At 38.0% G+C, this 20,666-nt stretch overlaps 1 protein-coding gene and 1 long non-coding RNA gene across 2 annotated transcripts in view; one reads left to right on the forward strand and one right to left on the reverse strand.

Moving 5' to 3' along the window:
- Positions 1-20,666, reverse strand: part of LOC144616677 (uncharacterized) — a 301,629-nt gene that overhangs the window by 269,567 nt on the left and 11,396 nt on the right. The window contains exon 2 of the long non-coding RNA XR_013556226.2: positions 14,163-14,240. This is a non-coding gene — a long non-coding RNA (uncharacterized LOC144616677). The remainder of the gene's footprint in view (positions 1-14,162; positions 14,241-20,666) is intronic.
- The window catches only part of LOC132669387 (T cell receptor alpha chain MC.7.G5-like), a 178,391-nt gene that overhangs the window by 58,727 nt on the left and 98,998 nt on the right, over positions 1-20,666 (forward strand). The gene's annotated exons all lie outside the window — the stretch shown is intronic.

Consider the following 20,666-nt stretch of genomic DNA (forward strand, 5'->3'; position numbering starts at 1 on the left):
GGTAAGTGGAGGGTTGGGAGGGCCCAAGTACATGATTAGTTCAAGGAGCTCAGGAACTGTCAAAATAAACATTCAGCTGCCTACCTATCTAGTTAAGAATCAGCACTGGAGTCTGGGACAATGATCTTTTATGAACAAATTTGTTTAATCTCCTTTAAAAAGAAAATATTATTGCAAAGAAATTAGAGAAAACTTCTACCAATTCTTAAAAAAATGCAAGGGCTATGAACAAATAATTTCCAAATTAAAAAAATAATAAATACAAATATGAAAGGAATCCGACTTCATTGCTAAACAAATGCACATGAAAACAACAAAAAAGTAATACTTCTTCTCTATAAATTATTAAATAATTTTTTAAACATTAAATGCTGAGGTCATAAAATAAAACTTGTAGAAAACACTACAGAAATATCAATTTGTTCAGCCATTGTAAAGTTAATTTGTTAATATATAAAAATTATTTCACTCAATAAGTCTACATTCAGAAATTTATCATTAAGAAACAATCAGATGGGTGCCTGGGTGGCTCAGTCGTTTGAGTGTCCAACTTCGGCTCAGGTCATGATCTCAGCTTGTGAGTTCGACCCCCGGGTCGGGTTCTGTGCTGACAGCTCAGAGCCTGGAGCCTGCTTCCGATTCTGTGTCTCCCTCTCTCTCTGCCCCTAACCCACTCGCATTCTGTCTCTGTCTCTCTCAAAAATAAATAATCATTAAAAAAAATTTTTTTAAGAAATAATCAGAAATATTGACCACAAAAAAAGAAAATATCAATAAGTATTAAAGAATAAATATCATACATATCATGTTCCTTTACTACAATGAATAAACATAGATACTATTAGTAAAGAGCCAACTTCAAATCAGAGGAAATGCACTGCTAAATAATTTATGAACCAGGAGCGCGTGGGTAGCTCAGTTGGCTAAGGGTCCGATTCTTGATTTCAGCTCAGGTCATGATGTCAGGTCATAATTTTGGCTCAGGTTCATGAGTTCAAGTTCTGCATCAGGCTCTATACTGACAGCCAGGAACCTGCCTGGAATTCTCTTTCTCCCTCTCTCTCTCTGCCCCTCCCCACAGGCTAGCTCTCTCTCTCTCTCTCTCTCTCTCAAAACAAATAAATGAACTTAAAAAAAAAACAATTTATGAACCAGAAAAGAAATTATAATGGAATTGTTAAAATATTTACAATGGAACAATCATGAAAGGTCTACATTTTAAAACTTGAGCAAGGAACCTAAGCAGCACACAGAGAACTTTTTATACCCTAAAAATATACCAGAACAAAAAGACTAATGGAATGAGTTAAAAATTCAATCAGAAAGTTTTAAAAGAGAGTAAGAATAAACAACAAAAGTTGGAGGACAAAAATGGTAATAATCGTTGCTAAAATTAAAGAAATTAAGCCAAAGAAGCAAAGGAAAGAATCCATTTAAAATGGTTCTTTGAAAAGAATCAAAATGGGACAATTCTCTAATAAAATTTATCAAGGAAATAAAGAACATAGAAAAATATGATGTAAAGGGAGATCGTAACTACAGACTCGGTAAAAACTTAAATAATTTTAAGAACATGCAAGGAATAAATTCATACAAATTAATTTGAAAACTTGAACAAAATGTAAAACTCTCTAAAAATTATGGCCTAGCAAAACTGACAAGAAAATTTGAAAACTTGAACTTACATGCACATTAAAGAAATTTAAAACTCTAAACAAACAGATGGTTTGCAGGCAAGTTACATCAAACCCAAGACCAATAATTTCCATTCCTGACTACTGAGAAAAATAAAAACAGGAAGACTACTACTCAACACATTTTATGAGACCAAGAGGACCACAATGACAAAAATAAACAAAGACAGATGACAAATGAAAATTATACACTGGTATTATTTATGAAAGACAATGACTGCTCCTAAAAATATTATCAAACCGGCATTAGATATTAAAAAGTAATATTAATACACCATGATGGATTAGGGTTCATGTCAGAAATATGAGGAAGGTTTAATATTAGTGCAACATACCACACATAAAAGGTATTAACTATAAAATTCTCTCACTAAATACAGAAAAGTGATCTGGTCAAGTTTAACATGTATTTCTAATTAAAACTTCTTCACAAACTAGGAAGAAAAGGGAACTTCCTTCACCTGACCTAGGGAATCTTTGAATTGTTTTCAAAGGGACATGTTAAAAGCATTCCCTTAAAAATTTGAAAAAGACAAAGATTTCCAGTGTTATTCTTTCTATTCTACATTAAACTAGACATTTTTTTAAATAAATTTTTTGTTTTTATTTATTTTTGAGAGAGAGGGCGAGTGAGCACATGAGCCAGGGAGGGGCAGAGACATGGGAGACACAGAATCCAAAGCAGGCTCTAGGCTCTGAGCTGTCGGCACAGAGCCTGATGCAGGTTTCGAACCCATGAACCCTGAGATCATGACCTGAGCCGAAGTCAGACGCTTAACTGACTGAGCCACCCAGGCACCCCTTTTTCATTAAACGTTTTAACAAGTGCAGTAAAGTAATAAGAACATTAGAACTGCAAAAGGAAAACACATCTATCATTAATCACAGATAGCTGATTCCATTGCTGGGGGAGAAAGCGTACAAATGAGCCTAGAGTATCTTCTCCTCCCAGAAAACTAGAAGCTAGCACAGATTACAGAGGCCACGTCACAAAGACTCAGGAGCCAGCCTGAAAACATTTCTGCTGGTAAAGAGGGGACAATTCCCACATCACTGAGATCATGAATCCAATCAACTAAAACACATCAGGTATGTTATAATCCATGAGTTCATAAAATAATCCTCATTAATTACTTTTGGGGATTTATCCTGGTTGCCTGGCATTTGCTTGGGACTATTTTGGTGTTTGTCCTGAGAAACGCCTCCATCTCAGGCAAGCAGGGATGGTTTGGTCACCCCAGAGGCGAATCAGCTCATTATCCTACAAACTGATAAATGAGTGGAAAGAATCCTACACTTAACCTCAAAGTTAATCAAATAATTGGCAAGGAAAAATTATTTTAATAGGAATACTTCAGTTTAAAACTTCAGTAGAAAACTACTACTTTTAGAAGTAGAGATGATATAATTAGAATATCATCATTTTGCAAACCAGCTCCCATTCAAACAATAGATCTAGTCACTGCTTATCAACAATCACTAACAAAACACACACACACACACACACACACACACACACACACACAGCCGAAAAGACAATTTGAACTTACGTGTCTCCTGAGTAAAGTACACAACCCCATGATGTCTGGGAATTGCTTTAATCTAACCAGAACTGGAAGAGGTATAGATATATAAGGTGATGATGATGTAGATGAACAATATTGGCCATAACTTGATAATTGTAGAACTTGGACAATGAGTACATGCTCTTTGATTGCACTATACTCTTTTGTGGATGTTTGAATTTTTCATTATTCAAAACTTTGAAATACCATAATTAATATACAAATCAATTATCAGAATTGCAAAGACTTATATTTACAATGTCCACCAAATCTTATTTAAAACAGATAAAAGAGGAACCAAAATGATGTCAAACAATGATATTCAAACAAATTAAGGTACACTTACGCAGCAGAGTAGTATGAAGCTGTAAAAATCATATTTTCACATACGGTTGAATGACATGGTGGCATATTCATATCATAATGTTCAACACAAAAGTATTTTTAATTTGATCCCAATTCCATTAGAGTATGCATATTTGCATTAAAAAATACTGAAAGAGGGGCGCCTGGGTGGCTCAGTCGGTTAAGCGTCCGACTTCAGCTCAGGTCACGATCTCACGGTCTGTGAGTCCGTGAGTTCGAGCCCCGCGTCGGGCTCTGGGCTGATGGCTCAGGGCCTGGAGCCTGCTTCCGATTCTGTGTATTCTGTGTCTCCCTCTCTCTCTGCCCCTCCCCTGTTCATGCTCTATCTCTCTCTGTCTCAAAAATAAATAAACGTTAAAAAAAAAAAAAATACTGAAAGAACTAGAACAAAATGTTATCTCTGGGTAATGAGATTATGGTTGGATTTTATTGTCTACTTCTCCCTTTTGGTATGTCCACATTGGACAAGTTTTCTTCATGATAAACTATATACGACATGTTATCAATCAATTAGACAAGAGAGCCCTGGAGGAAGAGAGGCAGGAGGCAGACACAGAAAGCAGGAAGTGTGACTAAGCTTACGTATGCAGAAGGCCCGCTGCCAGCCCTATAGAAGCAAGGCCACAGAGCCACTCAGTTCCAGGGACACTGCAAAGAGCCTGGCAGGTGACAGGCAGAACAAGAGCCATTTCACCAGCAGGAAGGACCCCAGGATGCAGTCCGGACTTCCCGCTCTCTTGTGCACAGTGGTGGCTTTCATCCACTTTGGTGAAGGGCCCACCACCCCTGCAGTCGGCACCTGATAGAGGGGGTTTGGGAAAGAAGTTAGAAGAGAACTTGACTGTGCTTTTCTCCACTTTGTTTTCTGGATAAAACCCTTGCTATTTGTGACAGCTTTCTTGGGAGCAATGTCAGAAGCTAAGTTGGTTTTTTTCTTCTTTTCTACAGGTTCCAGCAAAACACAGAGCATCACTCAATATCCAAGTTCAGTGCATAAACGGGAGAAACAATCTGTGACCTTGGACTGCATTTTCACACTCAGCTACACTTACTATGTGATGAGCTTCTTTCAACAGCTTTCCAATGGAAACATGACTGAAATCATTAATCTTTATTCTGCTAGCACAAACACTAGGAAAGGACGATATTCTGTGTCACATCAGAAAGGAAACAAAGCCCTAAAGCTCACCATCACAGGCTTGATGTCTACAGACTCAGGTGTCTATTTCTGTGCTGTTAGAGAACTCCACAGTGAGAGGAGTGACAGGAAGAACCTTACAAAAACCCCCTGGGCTCAGCATGAAACAGCTACCTGCTCCAGGTACTTAGGAGAAAACAACCCACAACACAGGGAAAGGTAGACAGAAGGCAGGGTGGGTGGCACTGGTGGGTCTAGAGTGGAAGCTGATGAATGTTCTAGCAATAATATTCCCACATCTGGTTCAAAGAAACAGTTGTGGTTACAAGATCCCAACCTCAACAGTATTTTCACCTAGAAATCTGGTGCCTAAAGATGATCACATTGCCGATCAAGATATCCATCTGTCTCCTTGACATGCCCAACATCCATTCCCCCTTTTCTCATGACCACACCTGGATTTTCCCTGGATAACCAAGCCCTGATTCCTCCTACCCCAGCCTTGGACTCCCTGGCCAATTAACATAATTCATCTCTCTGACCACAATGATTGGTTCAAGGATGGGTGCCTGCCCCAAGCCCACATCCCAAAACTTAATATGAAACTCTTGGAAATACTGCTGGGGATGGAAGAGGATAGGATATAACCCTACAGTTGCCAGCAGCCCTCTTCCCACCACAAAGGAAGAGCATGATTCTGAAAAGAGGGAGTGAAACTGAGCTCTCTCAACATTGTTTGGCCCTTGGACTCTGCAGTGATTAGAGATTTACCTGGGATTTTTCAGTTGTACACCCTAGCTGTCTTAGCTTGTGTTCCTCCAGAAGAAAACAAGGATTTGAATGTAAGTGATTTACTTGGGAGGTGATCCCAGGATGCCTGGCAGGGGCTGTGGGAAGAATGAACAAAAAGGGAAGTCAGCCAGTGAAGGTCATGTGTATTAATGCAATCCCTACCAAAACACCACCAGCATTTTTCATAGAGCTAGAACAAACAATCCTAAAATTTTTTGGACCACAAAAGACTCCAAATAGCCAATGGAATCCTGAAAAAGCAAAGCTGGAGGCATCACTATTACAGACTTCAAGCTATCTTACAAATCTGTAGCCATCAAGAGAGTATGGTACTGGTACAAAAACATTCACATAGATCAGCGGAACAGAATAGAAAACCCAGACATGGACCCACAACTATATAGTCAACTAATCTTTGAGAAGCAAGAAAGAGTACAATGGAAAAAAAGATAGTCCTTTCAACAAATGGTGTTGAGAAAACTGGACAGCAATATGCAGAACAATGAAACTGGACCACTTTCTGGACCATACACAAAGATAAATTCAAAATGGATGGAAGACCAAAATGTAAGACAGGAAACCATCAAAATCCTAGAACAGAGGCAGAAATTCGTTGACCTCAACTGTAGTAGCTTACTAAACATGTTGCCAGAGGCCAGGGAAACAAAAGCAGACATGAATTACTGGGACTTCATCGACATGAAAAGCTTCAACACAGTGAAGGAAACAATCAACAAAACTAAAAGGCAACTGAGGGAATGGGAAAAGATATTTGTAAACAATATATTTGATAAAGGATTAGTATCCAAAACCTTAAAGAACTAGATCAAACTCAACACGCAGAAAACAAATAATCCAGTTAAGAAATGAGAAAAAGACATGAATAGACACTTTCCCAAAGAAGACATCCAGATGGCTGAACACATGAAAAGATGCTCCACATTACTCATCATCAGGGAAATACAACTCAAAACCACAATGAGATACCACCTCACACCTGTCTGAATGGCTGAAATTAACAACAAGAAACAACAGGTATTGGTGAGGAGTTGGAGAAAGGGGAACCCTCCTGCCCTGCTAGTGGGAATGCAAACTGATGCAGCCACTCTGGAAAACTGCAGTTTGGAGTCTGCAGTTTGGAGACTCCTCAAGAAGTTAAAAATAGAACTACCCTATGATACAGCAATTGCACTATTGCACTACTAGGTATTTTACCCAAAACATACAAAAATACAGATTTGAAGGGGTGAATACACCCCAATGTTTATAGCAGTGTTATCAACAATAGCCAAACTATGGAGACAGCCCATATGTCCATTGACTGATGAATGGATAAAGAGGTAGTATATATATATATACATATATATATATATATATATATACACATATATATATATGTATATATATATATGTATATATAAATAAAAAATATATATATACATATATATATACACACACATATATATATACACATACATATATATGTGTATATATATATGTATATGTATATGTATATGTATATATATGGGATATTACTATGCCATCAATAAAGACGAAATCTTGCCACTTACAATGACATGGATGAAGCTAGAATGTATTATGCTAAGGGAAATAAGTCAGTAGGAGAAAGACAAATACTATATGATTTCACTCATATGTGAAATTTAAGAAAGAAAACAGATGGACATATAGGAAAGGAGTAAAGAAAAAAAAGGAGAAAGGAAAACAAACCATAACAGATTCTTAACGATAGAGAGCAAACTGAGGTTGATGGACAGAGGTGGGTGGGGTGGGCTTGATGGGTGATGGGCATTAAGGAGGGCACTTGTTGGGATGAGCACTGGCTGTTGTATGGAAGTGATGAATCACTGAATTCTACTCCAGAAACCAATATTATGCAGTAAGTTCACTAATTAAAACTTAAATTTTTAAAAAATGAGAAAAACAAACAAACAAACAAATAAATAAATGCTGGGCATATGTAGTCTCAAGTCAACTGCCACTATGAACACCCAGAGTTTCATCCTACCACGGAGTATCTGACAACCCATATGAGACACTTGCCTCAATTTGTCCTACCTGAGGGCCAGAGGAGCTAAGGTATTGATACCCCAAATCCTGTGTGTCACTCAGCGCCCGGGAATATGAGTAATGATTCCCCAGCACTTATGTCTGCCAAGCAGGCTGTGCAGTAAGAGAAAGTCCTTAGGCAAAGAAACCCAAGTTCTGGCAAGAGGAAGGGGACAATGTGCACTGAAGTCATAAGCACAAAGGGATACAGGGAAGACACCAAAAATGCAACACAATTAATTTCTTTCTTTTTAATAAATTATTTTGAGATGGGTTTTCTATCACTTGCAATCAAAAGAGACCTACATAAACTCCTGGCTTCCTGCAGGTGAGACAGGTTACGACTCCTCAGACTGTTCAGATTAGATCAGTTGTTCAGCCCTTTCCTCACACATCATCCAGGGTGATAAGGGGAAGGGACAAATTTAACACTGTACCTGTTATTACACTGAACATTTATTTAACTGTTCTCTTCCCTTTCAGACTCTTCCTGCTTAGGGTCACCTTGCTTAGTGCTGCCAGATTAATCTCCCAACTGTGTCTCTTCAAAGAATCTTGCTTGCTTAGAACTTCTGGATTCCTTGTGAGACTGTGATTTTCCAAAATCCCAAATCCTGCTCCTGCTAGCTGTGTCTCCGTAAACAGTTTCCTCCCCATCTCTACCTTTTCAACTCACTGTCTCTCAAAACCTAATTCGTGTGTTTGATGTTTCTGAGGATAGCCCAGTAGCAACGAGCATGCCTAGATCTCGGATGTTGGTTTCTAATACCATTTCAATAAAAGGAACCAGAGTTCCTTGGAGAAATGGCTGATTCCAGGGCTGGGGCAGGGAATATGCCAGATAAGCCTGAAGCATCTTATAGTGAAGAAAGAAAGAAAGAAAGAAAGAAAGAAAGAAAGAAAGAAAGAAAGAAAGAAAGAAAAGAAAGAAAGAGAGAGAGAGAGAAAGAAAAGAACCACCACCATCTATGATGGGGTTATGTTAAGGGGACATCAGAGTCAACTAAAAAAGCTCCCTGTGGCCAAAGTTGGAACAATGTGAGCAACGAAATAAAGTAGTGTTGAGTAATAACCCAATAACCCAAGGTATAAAATAAGTATCCAACAGTCACTGATATATATAAGTTATTGTATATATAAGTGAGGCAAAACAGACAAATCTCCCATCCTTAATAAATCTAAATAATTGATATAGACACTCCACATATCCCACTCCTCAAGTGTGGACTGCACATAGTGACTTCCTTCCAAAAGGGACAGTATGAAAAGGGTCACAAAAGAGCAACAGTAGATTGGGACTCCTGGATGGCTCAATCATTTAAGCATCCCACTCTTGATTTTGGCTCACATCATGATCTCACAATTTGTGAGATTGAGCCCTGCATCAGGCCCTGTGCTGACAGTGTGGAGCCTGCTTAAGATTCTCTCTCTCTCTCCATCTCTCTCTGCCCCTCTCCTGATCACTTTCCCTCTCTCTCTCAAAATAAATGTATAAACTATTCATTTTTTTCAATTTTTTAATGTTTATTTATTTTTGAGATAGAGATAGACAGGGTGCAAGCAGGGGAGGGACAGAGACAGAGGGAGACACAGAGTCCAAAGCAGTCTCCAGGCTCTGAGCTGTCAGCACAGGGCCTGACACAGGACCGCAAGATCATGACTTGAGCCGAAGTCAGATGCTTAACTGAATGAGCTACTCAGGCATCCCAATGAATAAACTACTTTTTAAAAAATTTTTTTAACGTTTACTTATTTTTGAGAGAGAGAGAGGCAGAGCATGAGTGGGGGAGGGACAGAGAGAGAGGGAGACACAGAATTTGAAGCAGGATCCAGGCTCTGAGCTGTCAACACAGAGCCCAACGCGGGGCTTGAACTCCGGAATGGCGAGATCATGAACTAGGTCAAAGTCCGACGCTTAACCAACTGAGCCACCCAGGTGCCCCATGAATAAACTATTTAAAAAAAAATTTAAAAAGAGCAACAGTGGAGAAACCTGACAAACACCACCTTAGCTCGCTGACCATGGTCAACATCAACAGAGCTGTCACGTTCATAGCATGTCCTGTTGATATGATGTGATGAGAAATGGCACTTTACCTCTGTGGTCTTCCTTCCAAAAAAACCCATAACCCCAGCCTAATCATGAGGAAATCACTGAAATATCCCAAGTGAGGGACATCTGCAAAATATTTAACTAATACTCCTAAAAAATTGTCTAAATCATCAAAAATAAGAAAAAACTGAAGGGCGCCTGGGTGGCCCAGTTGGCTAAGCATCCAACTCTTCATTTTGGTTCAGGTCACGATCCCAGATTGTGGGATCAAGCCCTGCATTGGGCTCCACACAGAGCATGCAGCCTGCTTGGGTTTCTTTCTCTATCTTCCTTTGGCCCCTCTCCCCTGCTCATGCTCTCTTTCTCTCTCTGAAATATAATAAAATTTCAATTTACAAAACATTTTAAAAAATAAGAAAAATCTGAGAAATTGTCATAGCTGAGAGGAGCCTAAGAAGACATGAAAACTAAACGTAATGTGGTCTCCTCATGGGAATCTGCAGGAGATAAAGGACATTGGGTAAAATCAAAGTAAATCTACCAAAGAATGAACCTTAGTCAATAATAATATATCAGTATCGGTTCATTAATTGTGACAAATGTACCATTGTAAGATGTTAATAGTAAGGGAAACTGGGTGTGCAGTATATGGAAAGTATGTGTACTATCTTCACAACTTTTCTGTAAATCTAAAACTGTTCTAAAACTAAACAGTTATTATAAAAAGTTACAAAACTGTAGGTTTCATGTGACCTGCATTTTGTTTAGGGAGAATTACAATTTAAATATAGTCATGTCATTATTTATACATCAAAAGGAGTCTTGAACTGTGCTGTCCATAATAGCCCCTAGCTACATGTGGCTCTTAAACACTGAATTGTGATGTGTCCAAATTATGATGTGTTGTGAGTGTAAAATATACACCAAGTTTCAAAGACTTGTATGAAGAAAAGAATGTAAACAATCTCATTAATATTTTTATTGACTAATGTTGAAATGATATTTGAGGTTTATCAGGTCAAATAAATTTTTAAATTAATTTTATATATTTATTTATAGTTTCTTTTCATGTGGCTATTAAAAAAATTTATTTATGTGGCTCACATTGTATTTCTATTGATTGCAGTGGTCTAAAATGATAGAGATGAAATGTTAATAATAGTTATTCCTGGTAGTAGAATTCAGGGTAATTGTTTTAGCTTTCCTCTTTCTAATTTTTCTTTAATAAATGTGTGTTCCTTGTACAATAAAAAAAAGTAATAAAAATAAAAAGACACATAGAACAATTGCTATGAAATGTCACACTAAAAGATGGAAGCACCAAGCTGAAATGTCAAGCCAGAGAGTCCTTCATTAATTAATTATTCACCCATTCATTTGAATACACATACATTAAGTATCCCATGTACAAAGCTCTGGGACAATTGCTGGAAATACGAATACACCAAAAAAGATGAGTTATAATTATTTCCTACAAGTTCACGGTTACTTGACAAGTTAGGCTTATTAATAAAATTTTCAAACACTATAAGGTCAGTGATACTACAGGATTCTTAGAGTCAATTCTCCTCTATTTCTTGCCTTAAGTGCTGCACTTTTTCTGGCTGCAACCTTACTCTAATTCTTTGTCCACACTTGGATTGCAACTAATACCTGTGCTAATGACTATCAAGGCTCTAATCTTGATTTTGCTTCAGACCTATGTATACAGCCCACTTCCTTTTGGTCAGATGACCCTTGAGCAATATAAAATGTATAATCCTAAAACCTATAATCTTCTTACCTCCTCTACTTCAAGCTCTTCTGGTTCTGTATTTCTTACCTTAGTTAATGATACTATCTTACCTCACAGCTCTGTGTAAAAGGCAGATTTACGTATTTTACTTCACTTCTCACAATATTTTAGACCTAGCCTGGCACAAGCCCACACATGATTCACCCTTAGCTACCGATTCAACCTCCTCTCCTGACACATCTCTCACCAATGTTGACCTAGATATACCAAAATACTGAATTCAAGAAATGCCATGAGTTAACATATCTCTTATCTCCATCCTTCCCTCTACTCTTCTCTTTGTTTGGAGTTTCCAACCTCATCACCACCTCCTCCTCATGGTCCTCTGATATCTCCTCTCTAAAGCTTAATTTAAGGTCTAGGCAAATTTAAAGTCTCTCTCCTTTGGCTCCCTTTGAAATTTGTACATACTTCCAAAATAGCACTTATCTCCTTGTACATTTTTATATTTGTTGCCTGCTTCCTCTAGGATACTCAGTTTCTTGAGAGCAAGGATATCTCTTTCACCTCGATATTCCCAACATGACACAGAACATGACAAGTAGAAGACTCTCAAGTTTACTGAATATTTCCCATTTTTCCTTCACCTTTCTTCCTCTACTGGGATCACTCTTACCCCTAGAATAGTTCCTTGAGTGTCCCAAGCAGGCTTCCACCTCTGGGTTTTTTTACTTGAATATTGTTGCTTCAAATGTTTCCCTTCATCCCATGATTCAGATCACTGCTCAAATGCCACCTCATCAGATACGTCTTTCCTTCAGTCTTATACAGCTAGTACTCCCCCAACCCATCCCACTTTCCCCTTACCCTGTCTCACATTTTTTCATGGCAATCATCATTAGCAGACATCATATTATATATGTTTTGGCATATTTTTTATCTGTATATCCACCAGAATATAGCATCAAGAAGCCTAGGACTTCATCTGAATTATTCAACAAATGAGTAAGATCTGATGCATGTATAAAAAAATAAATGATGTTATTTATCACCTACACATGACACTGTCTCTCTTCCATTTCCCCTTCATTTGCTTTATTCTCATCAAGCCATATATCTAGGACAAAATAAGGATTAAGACACAAAACCCCAAGAAATGTCAAGTATAATAAGGTTGAGTAAGCAATAATATTATAACTTGAAAAGGGACAATGGTTCAGCTAACCATTTATTAAATTTGTTTCAAGAATGCATTTTACCTTCTAATTCATTTATTCAACAAATATTTATATCACCTCTATCATTTGTCCTTTTTGAAAAGTTAAAAGCAGCCTCATACATTTGTATCACTGTTCATAGTTTACAAGGTCCTTTCTGACACTCCAATGCATCCTCATAAACAATTTTTTGAGGTAAGCAGATCTTCTGAGGAATGAGTTGGTTACCAGATTAAGAATCACTAGGTTGTAAAAATTTTCAGCTAGGAAAGTATTCCATCATTTTATTGTTGATACAACTATGTACAGAGGGCCATTATCAATCTATTTATTTCACCTCAGAGAGCTGTAATACACACATTGTCCATCAGTACCAGTACATTAATTCTCACTTCTGGGACTCCCAGCTTGCCCTAAGCTTCAGTGCTAATATGAATATTTCACGGTATAATGTACAAACTTTGAGGATAGGTGCAATGCCTTCTCTGTTTCTTCTACTTACTCTAAGGCTCTCACACACTACGTATTCCCCCATAAATATTTGTTAGTAAAGAGAATAGTTATTAAGGTAAGAATCTGTCTATTCAGGAAATTTTCAAGGCAACTGTGATAACTGGTCTCCAAAGATGGTCTTCCAATGAACCACACCTCTCAGTATTCAGATTCTTGTGTGGTCCGCCCCCCCCCCCCCGCCCCCCGCTTGAAATCTGTACTCGACTGTAAGTACAATGTGGTAGAAATCATGTTACATGACTTCTGAGGCTCTGTTGGGAGAAGCTTTGCAGTTTTTGTCTTGATTTCTTAGAATACTTGCTCTGGGGGAAGGCAGCCGTCATGTGAGCTATTCTGATACCACCATGATAAGAGGAAGCCAAATGACAGAAAGATGGCTAGTCAGCCTTCAGCAATTTCAGAACAGCACCCCCATCCCAAGCTCCATCATGTAAGCAAAGAAGCCGTAAAGATGTCATACCCAACTGAGACATCAGATGACATCAGTCCAGCCAACAACTGACCATGAACACATGAAAGACCTTGAGCAAGAACCACACAGCTGAGCCCACTCAACCCACAGAACTTTAAGAGGTGATAATAAAGTGTTGTGTTAAGGCACCAAAGTTTGAGGCAGTTTGTTACACAGCAGCTGTGACTTATTGGTTTATGGAAACCTTGTTGTGTCCTCTGGTAAGAGTGCATCTATTTGGGGGACTGGGACCACCAGTCCTGCAGCTCTATTTTTCTATGCCCTTTTCAAAACTGGAAGCCATTCACATCACTCAGTAAATAGGTCTAGGCTATAACAACACACTCAAGTAAGACATATGTTTTCTCCAAAATCCAATGAGGCACATCAGGTATTATGACTCTTTCTTAACAGTAGGAGAGACCAGATGTAGCAATTTGACCTTCATCCTGCAACAGGCATCTCAATTTGTCCCAGAGCATGGAAACCCAAAAATGTTCACTGAGGGAGCAAGCCCCTAAATTTTTCTTGGATGTATTTCCTACCCTTTGGCATATATGTGTCTTACCAAGGTGTCTGAAGCAGTTGGTCCATCAACGTAGTGGATCCATGTGATGTCTTGTGGAATGGCAATGCAATCAAATCCCTGTGGAACAAAATAGGACAAGGTGAAGAGAGCTGACATATATTTAAAGTGAAACAATGAAGGTATACTGCTGGACCTTCTGGGTAAAAAAAAAAAAAAAAAAAAAAAATGCTTCCAGTAGTCTCTGCTAGCAGGTATACAGAAGAACAAAATTATTTTTCATATCAATGCCTGAGTCAAATGTCAAAGGATTTGTTGATTTAATCCAGCAATGAAGCCACATCTGGAACAGCAGCTGCAATTCTATTCACCATCTCGTTACATGCACAGTAATCCTTTGCCATTCTTCAAGAGTCATCTTCCTTCCACTCAGGCCAAATAGATGAGATGAATGGAGATGAGCTGCCAATTGCCAGCGCTATATCTTGTAAGTCCTTTATAGAGGCATTAATGTCTACAGTTACTCCAGTATTACTGGATCTACCGTTTTGGAATTCAGAGGCAATTCTAATGTCTTCGACTTGTCCTCATTCCATAGATCAGACAACAGTTACAGTGATTCTGCCATTTGCTGAGTGTGTGTCTTTCAATTAGACGCTCTAGAACTTGGGAAATAACCATGGGGTGAGTTCAGAGCCCAGCTGGATACCCTGTGAGATATACCTGAGCCAAAATACTATTACTCATTTGGCTGTAATAAACCCCTACTCTGATAAGTGGACAGAGTGGCATATTGGGTTTCCAAGACTTAGTATCATTTCAGAGCCAGTGTCCAGAAATCCCCAAAAAGTCTAGGTATTTTCCCTTCCCCAGTGCATTTACCTTGGCAAATGACTGCAGGTCTTTGGGGGGAAAGGAAAAAGGAAAATTTCTAATTTTTTTGAAATTAAAAAAAATTTTTAATTCTATAAACTTAAAATTTTAGATTATATAAACTTTGTCCATATAAATTAGAAAAAAATCTTACAATTCTTTTAGAATGTATGACACCTCATTATTTTGTACTTGTCCCCATGGGGCCTGGTTTTAGATATAGGAACAATGAAAGATGTTGAGGCTGGCTCTCGAAGAGTCTCAGCATTTATCCAGAGGATAGATTCTTCAAGCAAGGAGGGACTAAACTCCCCAAATAAGGGAGGGAGTCAGCTTCTGGAAAAGGAAGACTGAGGGGCTGCAAAACCTTGGTTTCCTCAGAATCTGCCACATGTGGCTATTTTCAGGAGCCTACATCAATCCCAATTAATGCCTTAATTTTAACCATAAGAGACCTTGAATTAAATTGGTATTATAATCCAGCTACCCACAAGATTAGCCTTTGGGTTTGGTTTTCAGAAATGTCCGACCCTGCGGTTATGAGAAATAAAGATTTCTATCAGAGCAGTCACAGAAACTTTGCAGTTCCTTCCTGGACCTTGAGTTGAAAAGGTTGAAAAGGTTGAAAAGGTAAGTTCATTATTTTCTTCCTCCAATTTCTCTATGGGCACTCAGAAGAAACCCACACCTCTTACTCTTTATTTCTACTAAATTGTTCTACGGCAACAGCTATCTGGTAACCCAACTCCTTTTTTCCATAGACCCCAATGTCAGGAACTACTAGTGTCCCATTTACCATTGCCAATGGGGTCACTAATCCTACTAAAATCAGAGAATCAATACTAACTTCCCATCCTTAAAGTTCTGTTCCTCCAAATCAGTTCCAGGGCCAAAAATTGTTATCACTTAGAGGTCAGACAGGTTAGCAGAACCACTGTAACTCCAAGATAGAATCAATTATAATTCTGTAGCTACCTCTTATGTGGACCCAAGGCCAAGCATCTCATGATGGGCCTGGGGTCACTGTTGGCCAGGGAAGTCAAGAGTCAGAAAGATTAGCTGGACATAGAATGTAGGAGAACAAAGACAACTTGGGACCTGACTAGTACCTCTGTATCTGACCACCATGACCTTGTAAGAGGAATTGTAACTCTTTCACTTTTGTCTTCCAGATCACATGCTATTCCATCTTTTGGCCATCTTTACTGCAGAACTACATGTGGAAGGAGATTCTGGGAAACACAACTGTCTGTTTAACCAAACTGACCAGCACAGTCCAGCAGTTCTAAAGTGCTTGTCCTTATCCCAGATCTCAGAAGACAGTGAATATGGGCAGAAAGGAAAGCAGAGAAGACCCTAGGGGCTCACTGGTGGTCTTGTGAATGCAGCTGACCTGTGATTTGGAAGATTCCTGGAGACAGCAGTTGAGGCACACAGGGAACCTTCCTCTCAAAGATGAGACCATCAGTCTGGATCTACTGAGATTCCTCTCAGAGACAGTGAAACTAAAAGGTACACTATGGGTATGAGGAACAAAAGGCTCATTTCTGGTTTTAGACTCAGTCTTCCAAAGGAAGAAGAACACCAAAAGGAGAGTGAACAGAATCCCTAGGTCCCATAAATTCTAAAATACAGAGAACTTTATTTTGAACTGATTTACACAGCCAGTGCTTGCCTGTCAATGTTTCAGGCAGTATCTCATCAAATGAAAGAAAGAGAGAAATGGAGAGGAAGATTCTTAAAACCACTCAGTAAAGATGCTGACCTCTTCTTGCACATCAGGACTCCCCAGCTCAGAGTATTGGCCACCTACCTCCATGTAGCAGTTACACAGTGCTCCCCAGCCCCTGCCTCCTCCCACTAAGTGCTATGATGTGGGATCCAGCCACATTCCCCACCAGGCATTCTGGCCACAGTGGTAGAACCAGAAAACAGGGGGGAAATCTGCAAAAGGAACCTCAGACTTCCCAACGTCATAGCAATGTTTCTCAACCTGAGTCAGGTATAGCTCCTTTAAAGGACAAATAATTTTCATAGACCCCAGTGTTAACTGCACTACTTTTAACATAATATTATTTAAACATGTAGAAACATAAAATGCTGTTTAAACTCTATATGCTTATTGCGCTTGTAGCAAAAATTAAAAAATACAAGTGAAACATGTGCAAAAATTTAAAACCAATAAAACTTTAAAGATTTTCATTAAATATTATACGTGAAGTTTTGCTGAAACTATATCATCAGTTTTGAATTGAAGAGATGAAAAATATATATGTGGTAGTGGATTTTACTCATCAGCTTGATTTTTTTTATTTTGTGCATAATTTTCACTGTTGTTATTTTTCCTTTGTTCAAACACAAATTCATATTGAATCGTTAATCTGTTCACTTGGTGGTCCAATTCCGTTCACTTGGCGGTCCAATTAATTTACGATCCACCAACAGGGCAATATTGAAAGAAATAGTTTTAACTTTTAATGAAACATTCTTTACTAATTACTACTGGAGGTATTCCTAATCAGCTGTAGTCAAATAAATGGCTTACCAAAAGATGACTTCTACACAGCATAGCTACATGCATGATGAATACAGCATTGGTCACACATTGAGTTTTACATGTGTATGGCATCCCAGATGTGATGATTCCATTTTCTTACAATTTTTTTTCTATTCAAATTACCTGACATCACTTGACCTTCATTATTGCTAACATTATTAAAAAGCAAAGGAGGGTGTTGGAATCTTGTGGCAGTATTTGCTTATAAGATCATTATTAAGATAAGCCCCAATGTGAGTCAGTTGCATTTTACAAGAAATATATATTCTTTGTAGTCTTTCATAATTCAAGGTGGGAAATTCCCTGTGGGAGCAAATGAGGAATTGATTTACAGAGCCCATATATTTACAAATTCGTAGCACATTTCTGTTTTCATGCTGTTCTTTATTTTCTTAGCATTATCTATAATATTTAGCAATTGCTCTTCTTTAAATTAATAATAAAACATCAAGGCAGTCGTATGGCCTTCTTCATGGCACCAAATTATAGCTAAGATCTGTTTAAAAGTTACAAATAAAATAAGTTATGTATTTTTTTCAAATTTTTTTTAACGTTTATTTTTGAGACAGAGAGAGACAGAGCATGAATGGGGGAGGGTCAGAGAGAGAGGGAGACACAGAATCTGAAACGGGCTCCATCCAGGCTCTGAGCGGTCAGCACAGAGCCCAACGCGGGTCACCAACTCACGGACCTCGAGATCATGACCTGAGCTGAAGTCAGAGGCTTAACCGACTGAACCACCCAGGCGCCCCAAGTTATGTATTTAGATGCATACTTTGCAGCATGAGCTTTGGTACCAACCCTTAACAAAAGCTACTATAATGATGCATAAAATAATTTGAAAAATTTTAAGTGGCCGTTAAACATAATAGCAGAAAAGTAACCAATATTTCTTACAGATATTCTCATGAAGCGCAAGGTAGAACACAACAGGCTAACAAGGAATGTCCTGGTTGCTTCCCTTACAAGCTGAAGTGTCGCCACCATGTGGCAGGAGTAAAAATAATTCACAATTCTTTTAGTTCATCAACTGAAATTATGCAAATCTTAATTTAAGTTTGGTGAAAACCCCAATATTACAAATTTTGCTCATAATATATGGATTATTAACTTTTATATCGCACCACTTAGATTTCACAAAATTTATGCTGCATGTTTTAGACAATACCGTATTAAAAACACATTTTTAATTTTCATAAAAATATGAAGACCCATAAAAATTCCATGATACATCACCATAAATATGATAAATACAAAGTATAAATAACTTTTTTAACGCAATTTTAAAATAACCTCTATTGCTATTATAATTTCCATATGGGTCTTAGAAATGACTTAAAAGTCATGGTAACTTTGTCTCTATAAAAAAGAACTCTATTCAAAAAAGGGATAAAAACTTAATAAAATGTAGAATACCGTCCATCACTAACATGAAATTCATAGGTCGTTTGTTTTCTAAATCCTTCAATCAGTAACCTAAATAATCGAAATTCTTGATATATTTAAGGCATAATTTATTACCTTGTTTATTGCAAAACAGTATAATGTAGCCTGATTGTCAATTAGCCGTTACCAAATTATGATTTTTTTTAATCTCTAAGAAAGTATCTCACTAGTGAGTAGTGAATATCTGAGCTCATGGGAATTGGGTGATTACCTGTTTTCTCATTATGCTTTTGTGTTTTCCAAATTTACAATAAAATACACATATATTAACTTTACGATTAAAAAGGAAAAAGTTGGTGCAGCGATTGGGGTTATAACACCCTGGAAATGACATAATCATATAGCAAAAAGTGGTATAATAAATTCTGATAAGTCTATATTCCATACAGTTAAAAATAATGAAGTGAATCTATATGCATAATAACAAGAAAAGAGCCTCAAAATGCGTTATTGGGAAAAGAAGTTGCAGAACAATACATAAAGTATGGTGCCATTTATGTTAATAAAAATACTTGCATAATACAAACCCTGAATATTGCATAGTAACAGGACATTATAGGTCTGCAAGTTGGCACCCAGATCCATTTCATCCATGTCTGTTCCTTTTGGTAACTTTATTAGAATGAGCAAATTCCACTGAGTCCTTTTCCCAACTGATGAACATATTTTGTTATGTAACATACTTGTTTAAAAAAGCAAAAAAACCATTTGTTTTCCAAATGGCTTTGCAGTAGTGATAAGGTCTGCTGATGGCTAGAGGAACCTCCTTGTGGCAGTACAGCCATTGAGTAATTGGTGTTTAGTCTGTTGATTAAGAAAGTTTGGGGTGCTTGGGTGGCTCAGTCAGTTAAGCATCAGACTTTAGCTTAGCAGCTCAGGTCATGATCTTGCAGTTGGTGAGTTCAAGCCCCACATGGGGCTACAGAGTCCCACTTCAGATCTTCTATCCCCTGTCCTCCTGTCTCTCTGTCTCTGCCCCTTCCCCTTCCTCTCTGCCACAGTCTCTCTCTCTCTCTCTCTCTCTCTCAAAAATAAACATTAAAAAAAAGAAAAAAGAAAGTGAATGTTCTTAGTAAACCAACAGGTGATTGGCCTACCAGTGGCAAACTTAAGCTATTTAAATTGGGACAAGATTCAGACTTAAACCCAAATGCCTATGAATTTGCATTTTTAGTCCCTGTGCAAGGCAACTTCTTCCCTTGCTTATTATGATACCTTGGAAACCAAATTATTGATAATAAATGTGCCTGCTGAGAACATGAGAAGTTTAATGGCTTACAAGAGGGGATGTTATCTTAACCCAAGCTCTAACAAACCACCATGAAGAACCTACCTCCCAACAAAAACATCTCTCTGGCAACTGGATTCCACATGCATTCAGTTTTAACACAGACAACTGTCCTCCTGTGAATTATTATTTCCTTAGAGATATAATGCTAGAGCCAGGTTGGAACCTCAATCATTTTTCTTGCAGAAGTGACAGGCATTGTGTCTCCTCTCTTTATACATTAATTTAATTAGGCAAACTTTCACAGTCTTGGACTATCAGCCTACAGTCTCTCTACCTTCCCAATTCTGGGAGAAGCCTTATCACACTGAGAAAAATGGTACCATATGTCGTACCTAGAGGGAGTTCCTGAGTATGTTAGCAGTGAGGAGACACCTGGCTA

Source organism: Panthera onca, chromosome B3 (genome assembly GCF_046562875.1).
Source record: "Panthera onca isolate mPanOnc1 chromosome B3, mPanOnc1 haplotype 2, whole genome shotgun sequence".
Classification (NCBI taxonomy): domain Eukaryota; kingdom Metazoa; phylum Chordata; class Mammalia; order Carnivora; family Felidae; genus Panthera; species Panthera onca.